Raw genomic sequence first — 24,364 nt, 5'->3', positions numbered from 1 at the left:
TCACCAGGGGGCAGGGCTGGCTGGCATGTGATGCTGGGGGATTGAACCACGGTCCCTGTGCTTTGCTTAGCTTAGCTTGTTCTAAGTAGGTGCTTTAGACCACTGAGCCATTTCACCAGCCCTTTTTTTCTTTTTGAGATAGGATCTCGCTGCATAGTTCAGGCTGGCCTTGAATTCACCATGTAGCCCAGGCTGGCCTCAAATTTATGGCAGTCTTCCTGCCTCAGCCTCCCCAGTGCTGGGATTTTTTTTTTTTTTAAGAGAAAACAAGTTTCAAAAAAGGTAATAGGGCACTAACAATGGTAAACACACTATGTATTGTTATCTTTATTTTTTATTTTATTTTTTATGTATTTAGTACAGGGTCTTAAGGATCTCACTATGTAGATAGGGCTCGTAGTGATCCTCCTGTTTTCAGCCTCCCAAGTGCTGAGATTACAGGCATGCGCCACCAGGCCCAATCACATTCACTTTGTCAGTGTGCCCTAGGCGTAGGGCTGGCATGGCCTGTGGTGCCGGGAACCGAACCCCAGTGCCTGCGTTCTGCCTAAGCAGGTGCTTTGGTCTGCTGAGCTATCTGGCTGGCCCTTGTTATCTTTAAATTAGTTACTCAGAGTATGGTAGCAGAACTTAATTGTCCAAACCTACCTTTTCAATGAACTAAGGGAATTAGCAGTGTAACTGTCTTTTATATATACACACTTTCTTTTTGCTTTTCCTGCTCTCCTTTTTCCCATCCCCCATGCCAGTTTCTCTTTCCTTTTGAAGTGTCTTCCCATTTCACAGTGTCTGTGGATCTTATTTATTCTTTCAGCTTCTCACACCAGGGAGATAGTGCAGTGTTTACACATGTGCGTCTGGTTTATTTTACTTATGAGTATGGTTTCCAGTTACATCTATTTACCTATAAAATGCTCCCATTTATCCTTCTTTATGGCTGATTAGTACTTCATTGTATAAAAAGACCATATCTTTATTTATTTATTTTTAGCAGAACCGGGGATTGATCTCAGGCCCTTGTGCTTGCCAGGCAAGTGCGCTTATTCTACTGAGCCATCTCCCTGGCCCCCAGACCATATCTTTTTTATCCATTCCTCAGTTGATGGGCATTTGCGTTGTTTCCAAGATCTAGCTATTACAAATTTTGCTGCTGTAAACATGAGTGCACATATATTGCTGTGGAATGTTTTTAATTCTGTGAAGATACGCAGAAGAGGAATAGCTGGGTCAAGTGGGACCTCTATTCCTAGTGTTTTAAGGAACTTCCATGCTGATTTCCAAAGTGGTTGCGTTAGTCTACACTCCCACCAACAATGGAGAAGTGTTCCTTTTCCCCACAGCCTCTCCAGCATTTGTTATTGGTGAATTTCTTGAGATTAGCTGTTCATTCTGGGATGAAGTGGAATCTCAGTGTTGTTTTAGTTTGCACCTCTTGGATGACCAGTGATGTTGAATTTTTCATATCTTGTTTGTTTGTCTTCATCTGAGAAGTGTGTGTTCATCTCAGGTTCCCATTTTTTGATTGGGTCTTTAAATCTGGGAAGGATCTAATTTATTTAAGTTCTTTATATATTCTAGACATTAGTCCTTTGTCTGAAAAACAACTGAAAAAAAAGTTTTTCCCACATTGTGGGCTGTCTCTTTACTCTTGGTGCTTTCTCTTGCTGTGCAAAACTTACTTTTAATATGATGCGATCCCAGTTGTTGATGTTTTGTGATAGTTCCTGTGTAATCAAGGTTTTGTTCATAAAGCATTTGCCTACACCAGTGTCTTTAAGGGCTTTACCTAGTCTGTCTCCTAGCAGATTTAATGTTTCTGCTTTAATAGATCTTTGATCCATTGCAAATTTAGTTTACCGCATGGCAAAAGATATGGGTTCAGTTTTAATTTTCAGCATGTGCAGAGCCAGCATTTCCAGTACCATTTATTAAAAAGGCTATAAAAATAGCCTTCCAGTGAATATGTTTGACACCTTTGTCAAAAATAAGATGACTAAGTATGTCTGGAGTTATTTCTGCATCTGTAAGTCTGTTTCATTGATCTGAGGTTCCCCCCGCGGTACCACATTGTCCTTATCACTGTAGCTTTATAGTATAATTTCAAGTCATGGATTGTGATGCCCCTACTTTACCTTTGTTGCCCAGAATTGCCTTTGATATTCTAGGTCTCTTCTGGTTCCAAATGAATTTTAGGATTGTATCCTGTAATTCTATAAGATATATTGTTGGAATTTTGATCAGAATTGCATTAAATATGTATAACATTTTTGGTTGTTACCTAAGAACAAGGGATATCTTCCCATTTTCTGATATGTTTTAGTCTTCTTTACATAGTACTGTTCAGCCTTGTTTTTTAACTAATACATGAAAGCATAACTGGCATGGAACCAGGCACCCATTAATTGCGGCTCCACCTGGTTTGTATTTAAAAGTAAGCTTATTGTTTTATTTTTATTTTTTATGTATGTGGTACAGGGTCTCATGCTGCAGCTTACTCACAGTGATCCTCCTGTTTTCAGCCTCCCCACCATGCCCGGTCTCTGTGGCTGGCTCAGTGTGCCTGGGGGCGGGCCAGCGGGGCAGGTGGTACCAGGAATTGAACTCCAGTCCCTGCTCTTGCCTAAGGAGGCGCTTAGTCTGCTGAGCTGTCTCATTGGACCTGTTGAGATAATGCATGTGACATAGAATTCACCTTTATTAGATGTGTGTTTCAAGTGGTTTTATTGTATTCGAATACTTGTACAACTATTGCCACAACCAATTTCAGAATATTTTTATTACCTCACAAAGAAACCCTGTACCCAATGGCAGTCGCCCTACTCCCAGTCCTAACTCCTCGTAGCCACAGTCTGTTTAAGGGTCATCTATGTTGTCGTACTTTGCATGGCCAAATAATATTCCACTTTTATGGATACCCTATAGTTTGTTTATCTATTTATCAATTAATGGGCATTTTTTGTTTTCCATTTTTTTTGGTAGTTATGCTGTGACAATTCATGCAGACATTTTTGTGTGTATATTTTAAGTTCTCTTGGGTATTATACCCAGGAGGGGAACTGCTGGGTCGTACAGTGTATCTATCTGTGTTTAACCTTTTGAGCAACTGCCAAGCTGCTTTCCAGAGTGGCTGCACCATGGCACCCTCACCAGCACGGTGACCGGCAGTCATTTTGTTTGCAGCCATCTTACAGGATATGAAGTGGTGGCACACTGACTACACTTGTGTTTCCTCATGGCTAAAGACATCGGGCATCTTCTTGTGCACTTAGTGGCCACTATGAGTCTGCCTTGGAGAAACACTGCATCTGTTTTAAAGTCATCTGCTCAATGTTGAGTGGGTCCTTACTGGACCCTTTGTCTGGTCCTTTCTGACTGGTGGACCACCTCGTACGTGTGGTAGGTGCCTGGACGTCACTGGGATCCGTGCCAGGCATCTTGTGTTACATTGATACTTAACTCCTTCTTCTGCTAAAAAGGCACAGTACAGGATTTGAGATCCTTCGAAACTGTAAGGGATTTCGTCAGTCTTTACAGTTTGAGATCTGGGGCCCACAGCCGCCACGGGATGACAGGGGTTGTTACGTAAGCCTCTTGGACAGTGATCTAGCTTTCAGATATTTACCCGCAGGTACAGTTTTTCAGAGGGAAAGACTGAGCCACTTATCTCTTCTGAAAGTAGCCTGGCTTGTGATAGTTCGCATGTGGTAGGATGACATGTTTGATTGACGGTTACTGTAGCCCTTTGGCGTCTAGAGACACAGTTATGTGGAGGCTGGTGAGAGCACCCTTGTGTGCCGGTGGTGGGAACCACTGAGTTTCCCAAGTGTGTCTTGGCTTGGTGGCTTCACAGAGCCTGCATTGTAGGCAGTGTGAACAGCGTGACCGTCTGCTGCAGGGCACGTGTGCTGCTATTTATGTTTGGTGACTTTCTCAGTGATTGTTTTTAGTTTAACATTTAAGAATCTCACTTAGTTTAGTAAGTGTGTAAGATGCTGCTCACCCAAGCCAGCCACACGATACTGACAGCGAGCAGATTCTATCCAGAGCCCAGCTTTGTCCTGGGTCAGGTCTGATTGTCTGCCATGGTCTAATCATGGCAGTCTATAGAATTACAAACCTGTGTGACAGTTAAAATAAGAGCCATTTGTAGGGGCAGACTCCTGGGTTCAAGCCATTTTCCTGCCTGAGCTTCTCAAGTAGCTGCAGCTCTAGGCGTGTGTCGCTGCACCTGGCACTGCCACACTTCTAAGTTGGAGTAGACAGGCAGCAGTCACTGCTGATGTTCAGAAAGCTGCTAGGGAGAAGACAGAACAAGCAAAGACAAGTCTTAGAGGAGCCCAGAAAGCAGCACATAGGGAATATATATATATATATATATATATATATTTATTTTTCCCCGGAACTGGAGATTGAACTCAGGCCCTTGAGCTTGCCAGGCAAGCGCTTATTCTTCTGAGCCATCTCCCTGGCCCCCAAGGATTTTTTTTTCTCAGAATGCCTTCAGGGCAGGTTTGGCAAGCTTGAGTTGTAGGGATCGAACCGCAGCAACCTGAGCCTGACGGCTTTGTTGAAGCAGGCGCTTAAAGAACTGAGCTAAGGGGCAGGCCCCCAGGAATATTTTCAAACAGAAAAGAATCAATATTTTTTTAATATTTGAAAGTTTTTATTAGTACAAGTTTGCAGCACATAATGAATACGTTCATTATAGGGAATCAGTACCTGCACATAACACATTGTAATTCTTTTTACTTCCCTGCCCCCTCTCCCCTCCTCCATCTTCTGGTCCTGTTTCTACTTCCAAAAGATCTGTGTTCCTCTTTCCTATTGCCTATTTTTTATTTTGAAAAGCCAGTATTTTACCCATAATACAAGAGTATGGTATAAAAATCAGAACAAGAAAAAACTCTAGAAAATTAAAAACATTACAGTTTTTTAAAAAGCAGGTTGATAAAGGCACCCAGGAAGAAGGACAGAAACACCAAACAGGCCCGGCGTGGTGCTGCATGCCTGTAATCCCAGCACTGGAGTGGAGAGAAGAGGCAGAGGAAGGGGGACTGCCAGAGTTTGAGGCCAGCCTGGGCTACATAGTGAGTTCAAGGACAGCTTGAACTACATAGCAAGACTGTCTAAAACAAACAAAAAACCCCTTAATAATCTAGGAAGTCTGGGCCAGGGATATAGCTCAGTGGCATAAGTGCCTGCCTGGCAAGAGCCAGGTCCCAAGTTCAATCCCCAGTACCAAAAAAAAAAAAAAAAAATCTAGGAAGTCTATAAAGAGAGAAGTGTAGAACAAAGGCCAGAAACACGTAAAAAAAAATAAGAAATGCTTCCAAATTTGATAGTCATAGGTTCCAAAATAGTGAGTGAGCAACACCCTAAGGTTGGGGGTTGGTGCACGCCTGTTAACCCAGTACTCTGGGGGCAGCGGCCAGGAGGCTCATTGTGAGGAGACCTGCCTGAGCTGCAAAGTGAGCTCAAGCCCAGCCTGAACTGCCTAGGGAAACCGTGTGTGAAAAAAGAAAAAGGAAAACACCCTAATTACACATTGTATAATTGTAGAACACTGGGAGTAAAGCTTCTAAATAGAGAATACAAAAGGTTGGGAGTGAAGGGGCAGTGCTCGCTTCGGCAGCACATATATGAAAATTGGAACAGTACAGGGAGTGAAGGGCCATTGAATTTTTCAGTCTCACTGGAAGCCGAAAGACTAGAGTGGATTTTGCTTCAGTAACATGGTATATTGAGGTAAGTAGAGCCATTCCAGCCATAGTCACTTAGAATGCTCTGTAGAGTATAGTAGAAGATAGTAAATATATAGCTGAGCTTATAAGAAAAAAGAATGAGCAAGCAGGAACCTAAAGAAAGCCACAGCAGAGAACGCGGCTCTGGGGATGTGTCCAGATCCCCACATCAGTCCTAACACTGTTAAAAACATAGATTTTTTTTTTTAAAGGCAAGGTCCCACGGTGCAACTCAGGCTGACCTTGAGCTCACTTTGTAGCCCAGGCTGGTCTCGAACTTACAAAGATCTTCCTGCCTCTGGAGGCCTCCCAAGTGCTGGGATTATAGGCCTGTGCTTCCACACCTAGGTAGGTTTTTGTTTTTTAAAGAACCAAATAAGGGCTTTCGAGATAGCTCAGGGACTAAGTGCCCCCGGGGCGCATTGAGGGCATACGTGCCTGTAATCCCAGCATTGAGGAGGCTGAAAACAGGAGGGTCACCACTAGTCCAGGCTGTGTAGTGAGATTCTGTACCAAATACATAAAAAAGAACCTAATAAAACCTCTAGAATGAAAATGGTAATTATTAAATTAAAAGCCCAGTGTAAATGCCAAATAGCGAATGACGTAAATTCTTGAGAGAATTATGTGAACTGGAAAATAGACCTGAAGAAGCTGCCTAGAATTGTGCACTAAGAGAGACGGTTCATCAGGAAAAGAAGTCAGCATCATGGAGGGCAGAATACGAGGGCGAAGGCCTGCTGTGTCTAATGGGCGCTCCCAAAGGAAGAATTGCGTCTCACAAGCAGTGTGAGAGGGAAGGCTAGACTACCAGGAGGTTCAACAGTGAAACTCAACAAATGGCTCAGTAGTTGCAACAGAAGCCACACCGCATGGACTCAAGTTTTCAGCATGCTATGTTTCAAAAATAGATTGTTGGCTTAGTTTTCAGGAGCCAGCTTGAATTATCTTTCATTAGTAAGAACAAATAGACATTTTCAGAGAGAAGAAACTGTTTATTCACAGTCTTGTTACTGTGGTTCAGGAAGAAGGGAACTACGTACAGGAGGAGGAAGGTGTGGAGAGGACTCGTGCAGAGACATTGGGAAGTGCATAAATTTGAGAGTCATCTACAGATCAGTGATGGGCGGCAGTTGGAGGAAGTCTAAAAATTAAAGTACTGGCAGCTAGTGGAAATAAGAGGGGGGGATTGGAATTAACACATTTCCCAGATTGTTGAATCTATGGGGAAGGGATATCGATTTGCTTTCGACTTTGTGACTGAAGTGGACATGTTCGAAGTTTAGTGTTGACCCTTAAAATAATAGAAATGGGATTTAGAGCTTTCAGACTCATACGGGAAAAAAATACAGCAATAGAAAATCAGGTCACTTATCTAGAAGAAAGAGAACAAAGGGAGACTGGGGGGGGGTGTGGTGGCACCCACCTGTACTCCCACCACACAGAGACTCAGGCAGGAGGATCACAGCAAGTTGGACGCTGGCATGGGCCACATCATGAGTTCAAGGCCAGCCTAAATTACATGGTGAGACCTTGTCTCAAAAAAAAAAAAAAAAAAAAAAGTGGTAAATGGAAAGCCCAAAAGGTAATAGAAACAAGCCCACAAGGACCACAAAAAAATATAAACAGAATAAATATGCCATTTACCACACTGGTTACTAAATTGGAATATAACAAAGCAAAATCTCTCAGCCTTTTGAGCAATTCCCATATCCCACCAAAACAGTCAAGAATAGTAAAAAGGCTGTCTTGAGGTCTCCATGGACTGAAAAGGAGGGACTCTGGAGGCCATTTTTCTTGGGGGAATTAAGAGGTTCCTTCACCGATCCAGGAGTTTCTCTCCTATTTAGAAAACAAGGGATCTGACCCTGGTGGGCAGGGACAGCCTAGAGTGGCAGAGTGGAATTGCGCAGGAGGAGGTTCCAAGCAAAAGCCCGAGAACCAGAAGACACCTGATGATGTATAGAAAGTTACGTGTCTCTGGCAAAATTCCAACATGTGCTTAGGTTATGTGAGAAAGGGGAGTGAGAGCTGGGGTGGCAGTGACCAAAACAGGAAGTCAGGGAGTAGTGTCTATAGTTACCTTGTATGTAGTAGATGCAAACATGTTTATATACAGAGAAGTATGTATAGGTTGAACATTTCTAATCTGAAATTCCAAATGCTCCAAAATCCAAAATTTTTGGAATGCTGGCATAACACCACAAGTAGAAAACTCCACACCTGCCCTCATGGGACTAGTTGCAGTCAAAATGCGGGTGCACTTACAATAATGACTTACATTTCCTCTAGGCTAATGCACATAAGGTGCATGTGAAACAGAAGTGAATCACGGTTACACCTGGGTCCTGTCCCCAGGATGCTTGTGATGTGCATGCAGAAGTACTAGAGAATTCTGCACCTCTGTCCCGACCAGGCAGCCTGCATCCAGACAGCTTGGCAGGTCACAAGTGGTTGCCTCAGGGAGCGCAGCCGAAAGCTAAGGCAGGGGCTGGTGTTCGGGACTGATTTCTTTAAACTTGTATATGCTTCACTTTGATTAATTAATTAATTTTATTTGGTACAGGGTCTCACTCGAAGTGATTCTCCTGTTTTCAGCCTGCTCAGCTCTGGGATTACAGGCGTGTACCACCACGCCGGGACTTGGTGACTGGTTCAGCCTGCCCAGGGGCAGGGCCAGTGCTGCTTGTGGTACTGGGGATCGAATCCCAGTGCCTGCACTTGCCTAAGCAGGCGCTTAGTCCCCTGAGCTATCTTGCCGGCCCCACTTTGATAGATTTAAGCTTATTCTTTTAAACATTTTACTAGTTTAAATCAACATTGTTGAGTAGAAGTACATAAGTCACATAGTAATTTAAAGAGTTTAAGCCATTTAAAAATTTTTTTAAAACTGGTGAAATTAATTATAAACTGAACATGTAGCATATACATGTAATCCCAAGGTAAGAGCATAAATTTTAGCTCAGCTTGAACAATTTATTGAGACCCTAACTCAAAGCAATAAAATAAATGGCTGAGAACAATTCAGTGCAAAGGCCCTGTATTCAGTCCCCAGTAACACGAAGAAAACATTTTCTCTGATATGTTTCATTTAACCCACTCTATATGGAGAATATCATTTCAACATGTAGTAACTGTTTTAAAAACTAGTTTACATTCTTTATATTAAGTCTTTGATACTGTTTTAGTAAATGCTGGCCTTTGTACCCCAAACCTGTCTCCACAGTGTCAGTGCCGGCCTCCCAGTTTGTATTCAGACCTCAGTTAAGTGGAAGCTTGCTCACCTCAGTACAGATGCCTTAGAACAGCGTGTGTGGTCTCCATAGTGTCCAGGCAGGTGGCCACCTCTAGAGACTTCCCTGTTGTCTTTGGGCCATCCGGAAGTAGGGTATCCCCTGGCTTTACAAGCAGGAATTTGAGCCTGTGGTGTTTAGAGTCATGGTTGAGTATTAATATTTAAAAGACTGTTTTGGGGCTGGGGAGATAAGATAGCTCAGCGATCTAAGCACCTGCTTGGCAAGTGCAAGGACCTGGGTTTGATCCTTGGTACTGCATGGCGTGCCACTGAAACTGGGCATAGTGACACATGCCTGTAATCCCAGTGCTGGGGAGGCTGAGACAGGAGGATCACTATGAACAGAGCTGTGTAGTGAGACCCTGTTCAAATAAATAAATAAAACGTTAAAAAGATTAAAAGACTGTTTCTTTCTTTTTTTTTTTTTAAATTTTATTTATGTGTGTGTGTGTGTGTGTGTGTGTGTGTGTGTGTGGCCAGCTCAGCCCACCAGGGGGCGGGGCTGGCTGGCATGTGGTGCTGGGGGATTGAACCGTGGTCCCTGTGCTTTGCTAAGCTTGTTCTAAGTAGGTGCTTTAGACCACTGAGCCATCTCACCAGCCCCAAAAGACTGTTTCTTAAACTGAAATTCTGCCCAGATTCCTGGAACTCAGTTTCCAGGTTTAAAATCGGTCAGGAAATTGAAAGCCACAAAGTTTTGGATTGTTACAAGGGTGCCAAAATTGTTCTCCGTGTTGAAAGCTCTCGGCAAGCCCTGCCCAACTGTTTTCTTAAGTCAGGTTGCCCAGGTTGGCCTCAAAACTTTGGAGCTTCCTTCCCCAGGCTTCTGTATAGGAGGACAGGTGGGCGCCACTGTGCCTGGCTCCTTGTTTTTGGTACTGTCTTTTGTAACTCTTGTTTTAATACAGCATTTTTCTTTTTTCTTTTTTTTTTTTGGAACTTGGGATTCAGCTCAGGCCCTTGCACTTGCCAGGGAAGCACTTATTCTACTGAGCCATCTCCCAGGCCCCTAATATAGCATTTTTGTGTAACCTTTTTCATAGAACATGGGCATGCACCTAAGGGTGTGCAATCAGGAAACCATGGTCTATATTAGTGGGTTCACATACGCACAAGAAATAACCTCTAGAGGCTCCCGTTTCCTTGTTTCTCTTTTTAATTCTTATTTTAAATCTGTGAATTGTGAATTTTTTTTAAGTTATTGAAAATGGAAATTCAGTCTTTACTTCTAAGACTACTAATAGATCACCCATTGATACACTGGACAGGCTAAAAATATCCATCTTGGGCTGGGGATATGGCTTAGTGGCACAAGTGTCTGCCTAGTAAGTGCAAGGTTGTAAGTTTGTTTTCTGGTACCAAAAAAAGAAAAGGGAAAGATAAAATGTGCACCTCGCCCCGTTAGTACTGTGGCCATCCCCGTTACTGAGCCTTGCCCCACTGATCCTGTCCAGAAGCCATGTGGAAGTGCAAGAAGGCCATGTGCAGGACATTTGCCCAAAGGGAAGTCACAAGTCACAGTGACCCTGGGTCCCTGTTGTGTGTGTTATAAGTGGAGGCGCCAAGCTTCAGGCCACCTGCTGTGCACACACTCCCATCTTTTTGATTATTGCCTCGCACATGCATGTACACACCCACCCATAGTCACACACACACAGTTTCATAAGAGTAACTGTTAGCTGGGTGTGGTGGAGCACACCTGTAATCCCAGCACTCCAAAAGCTGAGGCAGGATGATCTCATGAGTTCAGGCCAGCCTGGGCTACATAGAGTTTGAGGTTAGCCCTGTAGCAAGACTCTGCAGGAGTGGGAGAGTCACTGTCATGCAGGTCTGGTCTTAGAGTTAGGAATGAAGGGAGTACATCAGGGTGACTACAATTGAGGGTGAGTGCCTCCCCATTCTCTAGCCTATGTCCATTCTCTCACCCCTACCCCAGTGACCTGGGAAAAGGCACAGGCCCATGCCCTGTTGCTGTGCTATAGACCCTTGTCAGAACTGCCACTTTGGGTCAGTAGCTACAAGGGTAGGCCTTGGGGCTTAGCCATTGTGCTGGGATATCGACCATGGGTGGTGTGCAGATGTGTGTGTGCCTGTCCTGTGCAAGCTCTGCGCCACCCTCCAGCAGACCATAGAGGTGTGGGCCTGGAGAGGGAGCTCGTACAGTTAGGTCTGTGCACGGATCTGGCTGCCCGTCCATGTTTGAGGCCACAGGAAGCCAGCCGCCACTCAGGTGCCAGCAGGTGCTGGTGTTGCACACTCTGGCCTTGGTTTTACCTGATCAGCAGATTCCCAGCTGCCAGTAGGGAAACACATCTGCAAAAATATCATTCCTGAGCGGAGCCCCCCAGCGTGGCGTCCTTCTCCTGAGCCTGGCTGCCTCCATGGTCACCTCTTCACACCTCTTTTCAGACTTTCCCTCTGCCTCCTGCCTCAGATCACTTTTAAGATCTTAAAGAAACCCTTCCTCATCCCTCTGCCTACTCCTTTCCCTTCCCTCTTTAGCTGTAGAGCCAAAGGAGCTCCGCTCTGGGCATTTTCCTGGATCACCAGCTCTTCTCCAGCCCTGCCAGTGAGGCTTCTGCCTGTGTCACCCTCTGGGCCCACTGATTACCAGCTGCTGTCATTTGGGGCACTGGGTCTCAGCTGCATGGGGCATTGCTGATCATTGTTTCTTGACATCTGTCCCCACTCTCAGGGCTTTCCCCCCAGCATGTCCTTCTGAAGTGTTCCAGAAACTTGCCAGGAGTGCCATAATGAGCTCACGTTCTAAACGCCACTGGCAATAGGGACCACAGGACAGGGAATAAAATATACAATGAGGGATGGGAAGACAGTGAAGAGGAGCAGCTGGAGAACCTTTTCTGAGGAGGTGACTTCTGCGCAAAGACTTGGGTACAGCTATCCGTGGGACATGGAAAAGCCATTCCTATTCCCTTGGGCAGCTGAGGCTTCCCCTAAGCTGGCACATCCTCCCACCTTCTCAAAGCTGTGCACGTTTCCTGATGTTTCATAAGCATCTGGCACTTTATCTCCCTACCTGATAGCTTGTTGAGTGAATGACTGACTAATGGTCTGCCATAGAGCAAGTGAGCAGCATACCATGAAGGAGAGGAAGCAAACCTTTGGAAGCCTGGACTTCCTGATAGGGGAGCCCTGTCTGCCAAGCCTCTGGGGGCAGAGAGCTGGAACTTGAGCACAGGCCTGGGAATTGCAGGTTAATATTAGATACCTCCTGCTCACACCGTCTCCCCGGGTCCTTCATGTAAGTTGGGCTTCTTCACATGATCTGCCTTTCAGTTACTGATGCATGATGTAACTCTGGAGTAGCTGGGAAAGCACAAAGGAGGGGTGGGCATGCAGAGTGCTTGGGGAGAGCATTTGTGGCTTGTTTACCACCTACACAGAGACCTCAAAGCCATTGCCATCGTGCCCTGCCTCCATGGGCCAGCCTTCACCTTCCAGGACATGATAGTCCCTTCAAGGAGGGGCAAAGTGGAGCCCTTGAGGTGCCTTCCTGTTTTCATCTTCCTGTACTTGGGACTTGGGCTCCTCAGAAGCATTTCAGTACTGCGTTATTAGAGACTGGAAGGACCTTTCTGTACCGTCTGGTGTTGTCTTCTGGTGTCTTTCAGCCCCCAGCCACCTCTTTTTTTTTTAATTATTTATTTATTTATTTGTGTGTGTGTGTATGTGTGTGTGGCCAGCTCAGTCCACCAGGGGGTGGGGCTGGCTGGCATGTGGTGCTGGGGGATTGAACCACGGTCCCTGTGCTTTGTTAAGCTTGTTCTAAGTAGGTGCTTTAGACCACTGAGCCATCTCACCAGCCCCCCAGCCACCTCTTAAGGCCCAGGGACTGAGTGGAATAGAGCCAACCCAGGCAGAGAGGCACGAAAGCCACAGCATTTGCCCTCTAAGGAAAACACCAGCCCTTCTCAGCAGGGTGTGTGACCCACCGCATTTATTGTGAGGCATTCACACATCCACAGTGGTGCAGGCCACGCCAGCCTGAGGAGTGTACAGATCATCCCACCAGTCATGCCCTGAGCTCCAGGAGCCTCAGTGAGGGTGTTTCTAGCACTGCCATCCCTGGAATGGGGGTGCACTATGTGGTGTCGGCCACGAGATGACAGCAGGCTGTCCTTCCCATTTTCTGGAGAAAGGGCAAATAGCCTATTGGCAGTAACTGCAGAACTGATGTGTTTATTGTATTCTTCAGTTTGCAGACTGGTACAGGTGAGTCTCTTTCACTTTCCCAGCCATTCCAGTCACTCTGGGTGGCTGAATATTTTTGCTTAATTTTATTGGCTCTCATGGTTTAGAAGGCAGGTGCTTGATTCCATCCTGACCTAATTCCAGTGCTGTGAGGAGCGACAGGAAGACACACGTGAGGCTTGGTTTCAGGAGCACAGGAGGACAGTGGCGAGGCTGTCTCTGCTGACTCAGCAACCCGAGCCTGTCCTGGGCTCTGGGGTGTGTACAGCCTACCGTCAACACTGGCATGAAGCCCAGCTTGCTGTCATGCCCAGCTCTGTGCCCTTCCTCCTTGGCTTCCCGTGTGTTTGCTGTGCTCCTGATTCCTTGTGGGAAATATATATTTGCAACACCGCAGGCTGCTTTTTCTTGGAAAGACATAGAGGAGTAGTGAACCAGTGGTATTCTGATAGTCACTCTGTACATTGAGAATCCTGCCTGTTGTCTAATATGGATTCTTCTTGCCTGCTCTCGAGGTTACTTAACTGTGTGTGAGCAGAAAGGTCAGGTATGATCTTCTCTGGCCACTGGGGTTCATCTGGATTCTTAAGTATAAAGGAAATAAAATGATGCCAGCTGAGCAGGATGGTGCACATGCATAGACCTAGCAGTCAAGAGACCGAGGCAGAGAATCACCGTAAGTTCTTCAAGGCAGCCTGAACTACATAGTGAGACACTGTCTCAAAAAATCAAAAAGGAAAAGAAAATGATACCAGAAACCAGTATTTCATGGGACTATTAGTCCATGCTCCTCTCTGTATATCCTCCTTCAGTGGGAAGCTGGCCTCAGGAAAAAAGCAAACATAGATCCAAGGCTCTCATATTAATTTTACTGCCTTTTCCTACCAGATTTGCATTTTTTTTAAATAGCAGTGCTGAGTGGACCCTTTTCCATATGAGCCTGCCTAAGAAGGTAGGCTGATGCATCTCATGGAGTGTGGCTATTGATTAGTGGCTGATCTTCAGTGTTCTGAGCCAGCACTGATGCATTGGGTAAAGGTGCAACTCTGTCTCCTGCTGGCCGCTGCAGGAGGGCGGTGGCACCTTTTTTCTGCCTAAGGATTACATCATTCTTCTGTGGGCTTAAAGCTAGGGGAAGTGTTCAGCAACAGGAACACCTGAACAGCAGGGTCCTGAGGACTATCAGCATGGGGTGGACCAGGCATGTTGGGATACATGTTCGGGCTGGAGCACATATTGGGAAGCACCACGTCACACACTGGCTCACTCCTGTCCATAGACCCAGCTCTCATGGCCACAGCATGGGACCAACAGGCTGCATCACCACTTGGAAGTCTTCAAGGTGGAAAACTGTCCCCCAGGCTGCAGGGACTCGTGCAGGCATGATCTGCTTTTGTCCTGCGGCAGCAGCTGGCTTGAGGCAGGCCCTTCTTTCAGTCAGCAGGGTCATTTGCTAGAGGATGTCCCCGAGCCTAGCTGCTTCTTGGCATCAGCTTGGGGTCTGGGCAGCCTGGGTCTAGCCTGACTGAGCAGAGGTCACTGAGTTGGACTCAAATGTATTTGAGGACTTGGTGCCTGTGTATCTGCCCAGCAGCTGAATCACAGGAGGGCTTGTCAGGGAACGCTAAGCAGTAGATACAAATGGAATCTCATTATGATTTTAAGCTGCCATGCTTTTGCACCTTGATCTCCAGATTTCTTTTAAGCCTTTTAAAAATTAAGACAAATATCTCTTAAGTACTCAGTATGTTCTTAGAAAAAAAGGCAAAAATTGCTGGTTAGAGTAGAGCTGCCACGAACCCCACCCTCGTGCTAGGATGGAACCAGGGTCTTGCACACATTATACACACGCTGTACCACAAAGCTATGCCACCCCCTCCCCCAAATTGAGCTGTTTTCAACAGATGAATTATCAGGCTTGCTCAGGGAACGTTAAACAGATCCTGGCCGTGAGTGTAGCTCAGTGGTAGAGCACTTGCCTGGCGTGCGTGAGGCCTTGGGTCCTGTCCGTACCACCCCAAAAGTTAAAACAGAAATAGATTCCATCTTCATCCAGGCATTCATTCACTAGGTCTGGGGTGAAAAATCAGGAATTTGTGTTTTTAAAAGCACTTCTCTGGGAATTATATTAAGCAGCTGCCCTGAAGCCTGACCCTTCTCTCAGGGACCTGTCAGGGCTGCCTCCACTTGTCACAGCTTCAAAGCCTTGTGCTTTCAGCACTGCTATATGAAGTGTATGAAGTCCTCCCTGTTTATGGGCTATTTGTGGGTTTCCTCTGCCTGCTCCTCACAAGCCAGCAGAGCGTTGTGCCCCTGCCAAATACCACCTTGCAGTTGCTGATTGCAAAGCACAGCTGTAGAAGTCGTGTATTCTGCAGCTCAAGGTCCTTCAGGTCTGTGATGAGATGAATTCCAATGTGAGATCAGAGAGCCCTCTGGAGGCCATACATTCCCAAGAGGAAGGAAGTTTTATGCATAATCGTGTGGCTAAGTATGAGAAGACAGCCCTGGTTCTCTGCTCTAGCTGTCCTCCCAGGATGCTACAGGCTCACACCAGGCTGTCTTGCCCCGTGGGTGGACCAAGCTGGAGGCTCACCCAGTGTGCCCCAGCTCTGCCCTCCCCCCAGCCCTGCTCTTGTCTCTGAGTGGGATAACACCATCCTCCTGAAGTGCCCACTGGTGTCAGTGAAGTCCCAGATGCTTTTCTTGCCTCCTGCTATTCTCACCTGGGCCTGAGATAACCCACTTCCTGCCCCGTGGCCTTTGAGGTGCTATTTCTGTCAGTAGCTGAGAGCACTTTGTAGCACTTTGCAGGTGACAGCCTCCAAAGTCCAGCTCGGGTCACCTCTGCACACTCTCATGATCTCCAACTCAGGCTTTGTCCATATCCATAGCTTCAGTGTATCACTGCTCAGAAGTGGGGTAGAAAAGGAAATTTTGACCACATAAACATGAGGGTGGTTAGTACTATGGTGTTTTTTTGTTTTTGTTTTTTTTTGTTTGTTTTTTGTTTTGTTTTGTTTTTTGTGGATTTTCTTCAGTATCTTCTCTGGTATGTGTAAAATCTCTAAGTACTGCATCTAAATCATGGTGCACCTGCATATGAATTTCTGAATCTCGTTGTGGTCTTTGCAAATGTTATTTTGTGTGCATTTGGCTTCTCAAGGTCAGCTCTTAGTTTCTTGGGAGAGAACCTTCCTGCGCCTTACACAGGCCTTATATAGGGTCCGAGCTCAGGCCATACTGACCAGAGCAGGTATTTAATTTTCAGCCAGCCTGCTTTGGGAATCTGAGGGGGTCATGTGTCATAGGGATGGTCCCAGCAGAGGTCTGCCCATGCAGGATGATGCTAAGCAGGTAGCAGCTGGGGCCCCTAGGGACACTGGGCAGAAGCTCTGGAGCCGCAGCTGCAGAGCCTAGTGCTTCCCTTCCCTGAAGGGGTGTCTGGAAGCTAGGACCAGGAGGACCTGGTTCACATAAATCTGTGCTTTGACTTGTGCCTCCATACGGCCTGCTTTAGCTCCATCTCCCTGCACCTCCAGCACTGGGCAGAGCCTTACCCCAGTCTTTGTGACTGTACTTTTTAGTGTTTTCATCGTGGCTCACTATGGTGAGATGCTTGTGTACCTTGGGAGAAATGGAGGTCAGGGGATGCGTTGCTGAAGTTTCTGGATACAAGGATCCAGCTGACAAGTGACTTCACAGGAGCCATTTTGGTCAGTCCTGGAGTCTGCAGGCCAGTTGGTGTCCCATGACACCCGCACCCCCGATGGTGTTCATTTCATCTGCCTGGAAATAGCAACTGCAGGTGTTTGAGAAGCAGGCAGAGGCTGGTGTGGTGTGATGAGGGTGTGCTCCTCCACATGGGCTGTCTTGCCTGAAAGCAGGCCCTGCCCACTGGACTTGGATGTGGCCCTTCCAAGGCTGCTCTAGTCCTGGGGAGCCTGGCTTCAGAGTGCCAGTGCCCCGCCCCCCAAAAACCAAGGTTTCCCCAAAAGTAGCTCAGAAGGATACAGCTGTTTCTCTCTGCCTCCCTTGTCTTTAAAGGGCCAGGGCTTGGAGATATGTGTCAGAGTTTGTGCAGAAACTTCTCCCAAATGCTTCTTTCAGAATGCCATGCTGGGAGGGGCTGTGGAGCACTTGCCTGGAACATCACTGAGGGGCTGGCAAGCAACCTGGAGTAGGCCTATAACAGCTCCCCCACATGTACCCCGAAACCCTCCTTGATGAGAGCCACTGCCCTGGGGATGTACAAGGGCTTGCAGGTCACCCAGAAACCTTGTGGATGTGCAGCTTCCCAGGGGTGGGGCGGGGCCTAAGGACCAGTGCTTCCAGTGAGCTGGGGGAAGATGCAGGCTGGGGGCCAGGACCCACCCTTAGGCAGCCTAGCTTAAATTGCTCTGCACCTATCCGGGCCATGTGTGCCACGGTACCGGTTAGCAAAACCAGAGAGAGGCCTTGAAGTCCTGGTGCCCAGATGACCTTAAGCGAGACATTACTTCCCCAGCTACCTCTGTGCAGTGGAGCACTGGGAATAGTGCCTCCCTGCGCTACCTCCTTCCCTTGTGGTACCTTCCTTGAGGATCCAAAGAACGAGGGCATGTAGTGGTGTCCCCTGGTACAGTGCAAGCTTCCTGTGACTGCCATCCTAACATGACCTTGAATGGGTGGGTGGGGCATGGGGTTATATAGAGGGCAGTGTTGGGGCAGTGGGCACTCCGTGCCTGAATACTTGACTTGTACCTGCTTACCCTCAGGAATTCCTGGTAGCCCCAGGACAGTGGCCTATCATATATAAAATGGTACAGCTGTCACTGGGTGTGCTGGTACATCCCTGTTATCCCAGCATTCTGGGGAGGCTGAGGCAGAAAGATCACTAACCTGAAGTTTGAGATTAACCTGGGCAATTTAGCAATTTAGTGAAACCTTGTCTCAAAATAAAAGATGGGGGGCACTGGGAATGTAGTTCAACATAAAGGCCATGGCTTTAATTCCCAGTACTGACGCAAAAGAAAAAAAGAACAGCCAGATGGACTAATTCTGTGGCTATAGCCCAGTCAAGCTGGACAAAAACAGAATGTAAAAATGTGCTTTTCTGTTTTCTGCTTCTGTTCATACTTCTTGCAGAGGGAGGCCTGTTCCTCCTAAAGATGTTCATTCTTCACTTCTGGCTCCTGCCACGAGATGCCTGTACTGCATATCAACACAGCAGCATCTGCAGACCAGGCCTGCTGCCCTGGCCTCCTGCCAGGCGCCACTCTACAGTCCTTCCCCTCATTAGCAGACAGCTGGGCCCAGTCCCCTTCTTTTGTCCTGGAGCAGGCCGTGCCTCCAGCCATCCCAGCAAGTTGGCGCTGCCTGGCAGCCTGACTCAGTGCTTCGGTCTGTGAAGTGAGCACAGGGAACGTCCCTGGGAAAGGGAGGCAACGGGTACTTCTGTCTCTAGGGTGCTGTCTGGCTCCTGCCTCAATGTACCTGCCATCCTGGAACCTGAATTAGTGTCCCTCTGTCCAGCTGAGCAGTGTTCACTTGTGAATAAGTGTTGGGGTGCAGTTTCCTGTTGTCTTCCCCTTTGGAATGTCAGTTCCCTAAAGCCAAGACACATGCCAAATGATGTATTTGTTTGTAGTCTGCTCTTGTCCTGAGTCTGTGGTAAGTGTTCAAAAGCTATGGACTAAAATGGGCCTTAGTCTCTAGGCTTAGCAGAGCTTCTGTGGAAAATGGCTTCTGCAGCACACCATGATGATAGTTCTGGCTAGGGGACTGGCGTTTCTTTTACTGAGCACGTGAAGCCCCCTGTCCATGTGTGTTTTGCTAGTAAAGCCTTCTGTCCTCAAGTGGACAGGTGCTGATTGCTGGGTTATCAGTGGCTCAGCCACATGATGGTCAACTGCTGTGAGAAAGTCCTTACACAGGCACAATCAGAATCCCTGACTGATCACATCCCAGTCCAGTCTGAAGTAGAGTTGGGAAGAGGCTAGAAAAGGGGCCCAGCTGCAACGGGAAGCCCCGCTTTTTGCCATTGCTGGTTTTATTTGTTGTTATGTTTTGAAGACAGGGTCCCTTATGTAATTCAGGGTGGCCTTGAACTCTTAGCAATCCTCCCTTATCTGCCCAAATGCTGGGACTACCGGTGTGCACCACACCCAGCTTCCTAGTTTTACTGCTGCACCTGACAGAGTGACTTTTCAAGGAAGGTCAGAGTCATGAGTCTGTACCCCTAGAAATACCCAGTGTGAGTGTAGTGGTGTCAGATCTGTGTGACTTTCCTTGTGGGGTGCTTTGGTGCTGATGAGGTGGGACAGCTCTTCAGTGGATGGACCTGGTGAAAATCCTGGCCAGAGAGAGCCCAAAAGCTGGGCCTGAGGCTGGCGCAAAAAGTTAAGTGGAGGAAGATTCTCAGACTTGACAGTGACCCACTAAACATTGCACGTGGTGACCCAGGGCATGTGTGTATCATACTGGAAAGCTTGAAAGGCGAAACAGTACTTACCCATTCTGTGTGCATAAGGCAAACAGATTCTTTCTCAGTTGTTGGCTGTGTCCCCCCTGAATTGGTCCAATAATGCACTAATGGATCATGACCCACAGTTTGAAAAACACTGTCTTCTAAGTCCTATTTCCTTCTAGGGTTCCCAGCACTTTTTCAGAGGTCCACTGTGGGTAAACTTTCCAACCTGGTATGAGTAGTTGTCTCTCAGGTCACCATGTCACATGAGCGTGGGAGCTGGGGCATGAATGTCCTGGGTCTGCCCCTCCTCCACCCTCCTCTTCATGCCAGATTCTAGTAAACTCTTCAGATACGTGCGTTTCTAGCCAGGCGTGGTGACACACACCTGTAAACTCCGGATTTTAGGGGACTGAGGGAGAAGGATAACGAGTTCAAGCCTATCCTGGTTAACTCAGTGAGCTACTGAAACCCTATCTCAAAATTTGTTTTGTTTTGTTTCACTTTATTTTAGGTACCAGGATTGAACTCAGGACCTTGCTGTTGCCAGGCAGGTGCTTATGCTGCTGAGCTGTCTCCCTAGCCCATGACTCAAAATTTAAAAAGAAAATAAAAGGAGGGACTGTAGATCAGTGTAAATGCTCTGGGTTCAATCCCAAGTACTGAAAAAGTCTGTATTTCTCATTTTACATTTGTATTCTTGAGGAGCCTGGAATCTGTGGGAAGCACTAAAAAAAGATTTGATTCTATGTTGCAGAAGAGTTCCTGTTAAATGGTTTCCTCTCCCTGGGTTGGGTTTCTCAGCTATGATTGGCACCCAGGCCTCCATCTTGCACTGCAGTGTCACTGGCCAAGGGGTGCAGCAAGGTCAGCCTGCAGTTAGGTAGGGCCCGTGCCCTGGTGTGGGCCAGCTGGCAGACAGCCTGGCTCAGGGATGTGGGAGAAACAAGGCCCTTCCTCAGAGTGGCGGCCTCAGCGGGGCAGGCAGGGATTGGGAGAGCTGGATAGGTGGGCGCAGGGCCCTATGGTAAGAAGCCCTGTCTCCCCCAGTTGACCACTATCGTATTTCACTCTTTTTCTGTGTCTGTGTAGGACTCAGACCCTAGTTGGACTATAGGGGTGGAGCCGGCAGAGGGACTAATGTTTCTCAGATTGCTTTTACCCCTTGGGAGACAGCAAGTTAGTATTTAGATGAGGCCTCATTTTTAGTTCACATTGGCCTTGAACTGCCAAGTAGCCCAGGCTAGCAAGGAGCCCAGTGATCTCCTGCCTCAGTCTCCTGAGTGCTGGGACCACAAGCATGTATCACCACACCTAGCCAGACCCAGATTTTTAATCTTAATGCCTCTTATGTATGAAACAACCATGAACTATTCACTACTACTATAAAACACGTTTTAGGAGAGAACCAGGGGCAAAATGCAACCAGTAATTCATTTCTAAAACGGGTAGGGGCACAAACCTGCAATCGCTGCACTCAGGAGGCTGAGGCAGGAGGATTGCTGTGAGTTTGAGGCCATCCCAAACTATACAGCAAGGCCTCATCTCAAAAAATTCTAAACAAAAAACTAGACCTGCTAAAGTAACCTATGACACCTGTGCCACAGCAGGCTGTAGCTGCTGCTAATCTAGAAGCCCAACTTTTGATTCATTCCCCTTCGAGATCCAAAAGAGAACAGAGGCCAAGGTTAGAATTTTATGTGTCCTAGGCGTGAAACAGCTTTGGGCACCAAGCTAGGATGAAGAAAGGCCCGTGATCTGCTCTGCCCCTGACTGATAGCACCAGCAGTTTGGTATCTCTTTGCCTATGGCCAGGAGGTACAAGTTAGCTTTTTATTTATTTATATTTTTATGTATTTAGTACAGGGTCTCACTACACAGACTGGCCTTGTAGTGATCCTCCTGTTCTCAGTCTCCCAAGTGCTGGGACTACATGCATGCACCACTACTCCCAGTGTCAATCACTGTCTCAGCCAGCCCAAGGGGCAGGGTTCAAACCCTGGTCCCTGTACCTGCCTAAGCAGGTACTGAACTATCTGACTGGTCCAGGTGCAAGTTAGTATTTAGAAATTTCCGCTCTTGAGGTAGTTTCATATTCCTTTGTGTATCTGGGTTTTCTTTTGGGGGGTGCCATCTGAGATTTGAACCAAAGGCTTCACATATGACACTAGCACTGAGCTACATCCCAAGCACCTTTTATTCAAGACATGGTCTCGTGGAGTTGTTCAGGCTGGTCTTGAATGTGCAATTGCCTTGCCTCAGCATCCTCAGTAGATAGGATTATAAGTGTGCACCATCCCACTTTGCTTGGGAACCTGTTCTTAGAGTCGTGCTTGAATGAGCAGTTTCATGCCTGCTGGGCCTCTGAGTTCTTAAGCCTGGCATGGTCAGGCAAAGGTGAAGCCTCATTCTAAAGGCAAACCTAACCCAGGGCCACTACAAGCTGTCTTCTGTTTTCTTCTCATCAGGGACAGTGTGAAGCTGGCAGTCAGCTTGTCCTTGTATTCTAGGACTAGACTAGGCCTCTGTCTAGGACTTTATTAAGCCTCCTGGGTGCTTGGCCTCAAGCTGAGCCTTTCAGATTGGCAACCACCCCTAGTGGTAGGTTCAAGAGCCGGTACTGATGACATCATCAGCCCCCAGAAAAGGAGTTTGTTTCCAAGATTGAAGGATGCCCACATCTCCTGCTCTGGCCTTCTTTAGTGTGGCTGGTAGTTCTCAGCCTTGAGATAAACACATGAAGGTCTCATTAAAATCCACCCTTTGGACTTCCTGCAGCTCCCCCCTGGATCAGGAGCCCATTTAGTGTTCCAAATCCTGGTGCCAGTGACCAGGCCTAAGTCCTAGGGCACGTGCTTCACTGTATGCAGCTGGCCAACCCAAAGGCCACGCCCTCCTACAGGGCCATGATGTTCAAAACCTATTGGAAGTGTCTTTGTTTTAGCATCATCCATGTTGAACCTGTTAGCCAGCCTTAGTTTGCCTTTTTTACTCATGAACAAATTTCTGTAGTGAATCGAGTGACCTGATCAGCCAAGCTCAGTGTCACAGATGAGGGTCTGAACCAGGCATTCGTTGCGGGGCACATAGGCCTCAAGGCGCAGTTCAGAGAAGCAGCACGAGCCTCAGGATGAGGGTGGTCTACTTGGCAGGATAGAGTGGAAGTGCCACTCTGGTGAGCTTCCACCTCCCGGGGCTGCCCTTGCTGTGAGCCCTGCTCTTGCCGGCCTCCAGACACTGCGTGCTCTGTCCCTGACAGCTGCTCTGGTCTCTCAACTCTCATTTGCACCCTGGGCCCCCCCTTGCTCCCCTTCCCCTTTCTCCTTTCTCTGTATGGCTCTGAGCACCGCCTGACCCACGTCTGTCCCTGCTCTCCACCCCACCCCCACTCCTGGTGCTGGGGCAGGGGCTTGGCAGAGCAGGGCCTGGGCTCTGCAGTACCTGGCACAAGAAGTGCTCCATCAGCTTTGGTGTCCACGCAGTGAATTCCTTAGGTCCCACAGCACGTGACAGATCTCCTATTTCACAGCAGGCAGCAGAGGCTCCTGTCCTGGGATCCCAGTAGGCATCCCCAAGGCCTGCTAGTAAGTGTCCAGACAATGTGAGTCCACCTCAGTCTGTCTACTCATGCCCCTCCCCGTGTACAGAGATGCAGCACTTCAGTGTCTTGTTTTCCTCCCTTTTTCTGTTCAGAAACTTCTGATGGCTGCTATAGCACTCCAGTTGTTACACAACAGATGCCCACTCTGAGTTTGTTCAGAGTTTTCGAGTATAATGATAGCCGAAATCTACCCATCCGTCTCTAAGCCTCCCCATCCCTATGTAATATTGTTTTAAAAGAACATTTAGTTAGGAGGTTCCTGTTTGTTTCACAGCCAAATTTTGCTCTGGGATCTCCTTTTGGGAGAGCAGGCACAGCGCCCTCTAGTGTCAGCTCCCAATGCCATCTGGCAGCTGTGGTTTGAGTACTTGACATTTTAAGTTGTAGATGAAACCAAAGGCAAAGGCAAACAGCCCCCCCCCCCCGCCCCCCAGGGACAGGGCCTGAAGGGATCTGCAACCAGTACAGCAGTTATTTTGCAGACACCCCAGAAATACTTTATTGTTTTTATGACCAGAATACTCATCGTCTTTGACGATGTGTAGACCTGCCAGAATTTTTCCCTCAGTTCTAGTTGAACCCAGAGTCCTCACACTGAGCTTATATTCTCCAGACCAGTTTTCATTTTTTCTTTTGTTTTTGTTTTAATATAGGTCTTATTAAGTTGCTCAGGCTGGGCCCAAACTTGTGATCACCTTCTTCAGCCCCCCATTGTGCTAGGCACACAGATGGGGGCCAGCACAGATGGCCAGAAGTATATTTTAGTCTCTTGCTACCTCTGCAGCTCTGGGGAGGTATGAAGTGTTTTTTGTCATTCCTTTAAGAGAGTCTTGGCCAGGGAGATGGCTCAGTAGAATAAGCGCTTCCCTGGCAAGCGCAAGGGCCTGAGTTCAATCCCCATTCCGCAAAAAAAAAAAAAAAAAAAAGTCTTGCTAGGTAATTCAGACTGGCCTTGAACTTGAATGGATCATCTGCCTCAGCCTCCCAGGTGCTGGGATTATAGCTGTGGGCCATCATGCCAGGTGGGATCTGCTTTTTATTTGTTACAGAGAAAGGACAAGTCAGGC

General features: G+C 47.3%; 1 protein-coding gene and 1 pseudogene across 3 annotated transcripts in view; one reads left to right on the top strand and one right to left on the bottom strand.

The window, feature by feature from the left end:
• Positions 1-24,364, top strand: part of Ube2o (ubiquitin conjugating enzyme E2 O) — a 58,597-nt gene that overhangs the window by 18,671 nt on the left and 15,562 nt on the right. The gene's annotated exons all lie outside the window — the stretch shown is intronic.
• LOC111816531 lies at positions 10,517-10,631 on the bottom strand (annotated as a pseudogene).

The sequence above is a fragment of the Octodon degus genome, unplaced genomic scaffold, assembly GCF_000260255.1.
Source record: "Octodon degus isolate 3935 unplaced genomic scaffold, OctDeg1.0 scaffold00033, whole genome shotgun sequence".
Taxonomy (NCBI): domain Eukaryota; kingdom Metazoa; phylum Chordata; class Mammalia; order Rodentia; family Octodontidae; genus Octodon; species Octodon degus.
Note: the sequence above shows the minus strand (reverse complement) of the source record. Positions and strands in the feature narration are given on the sequence as shown.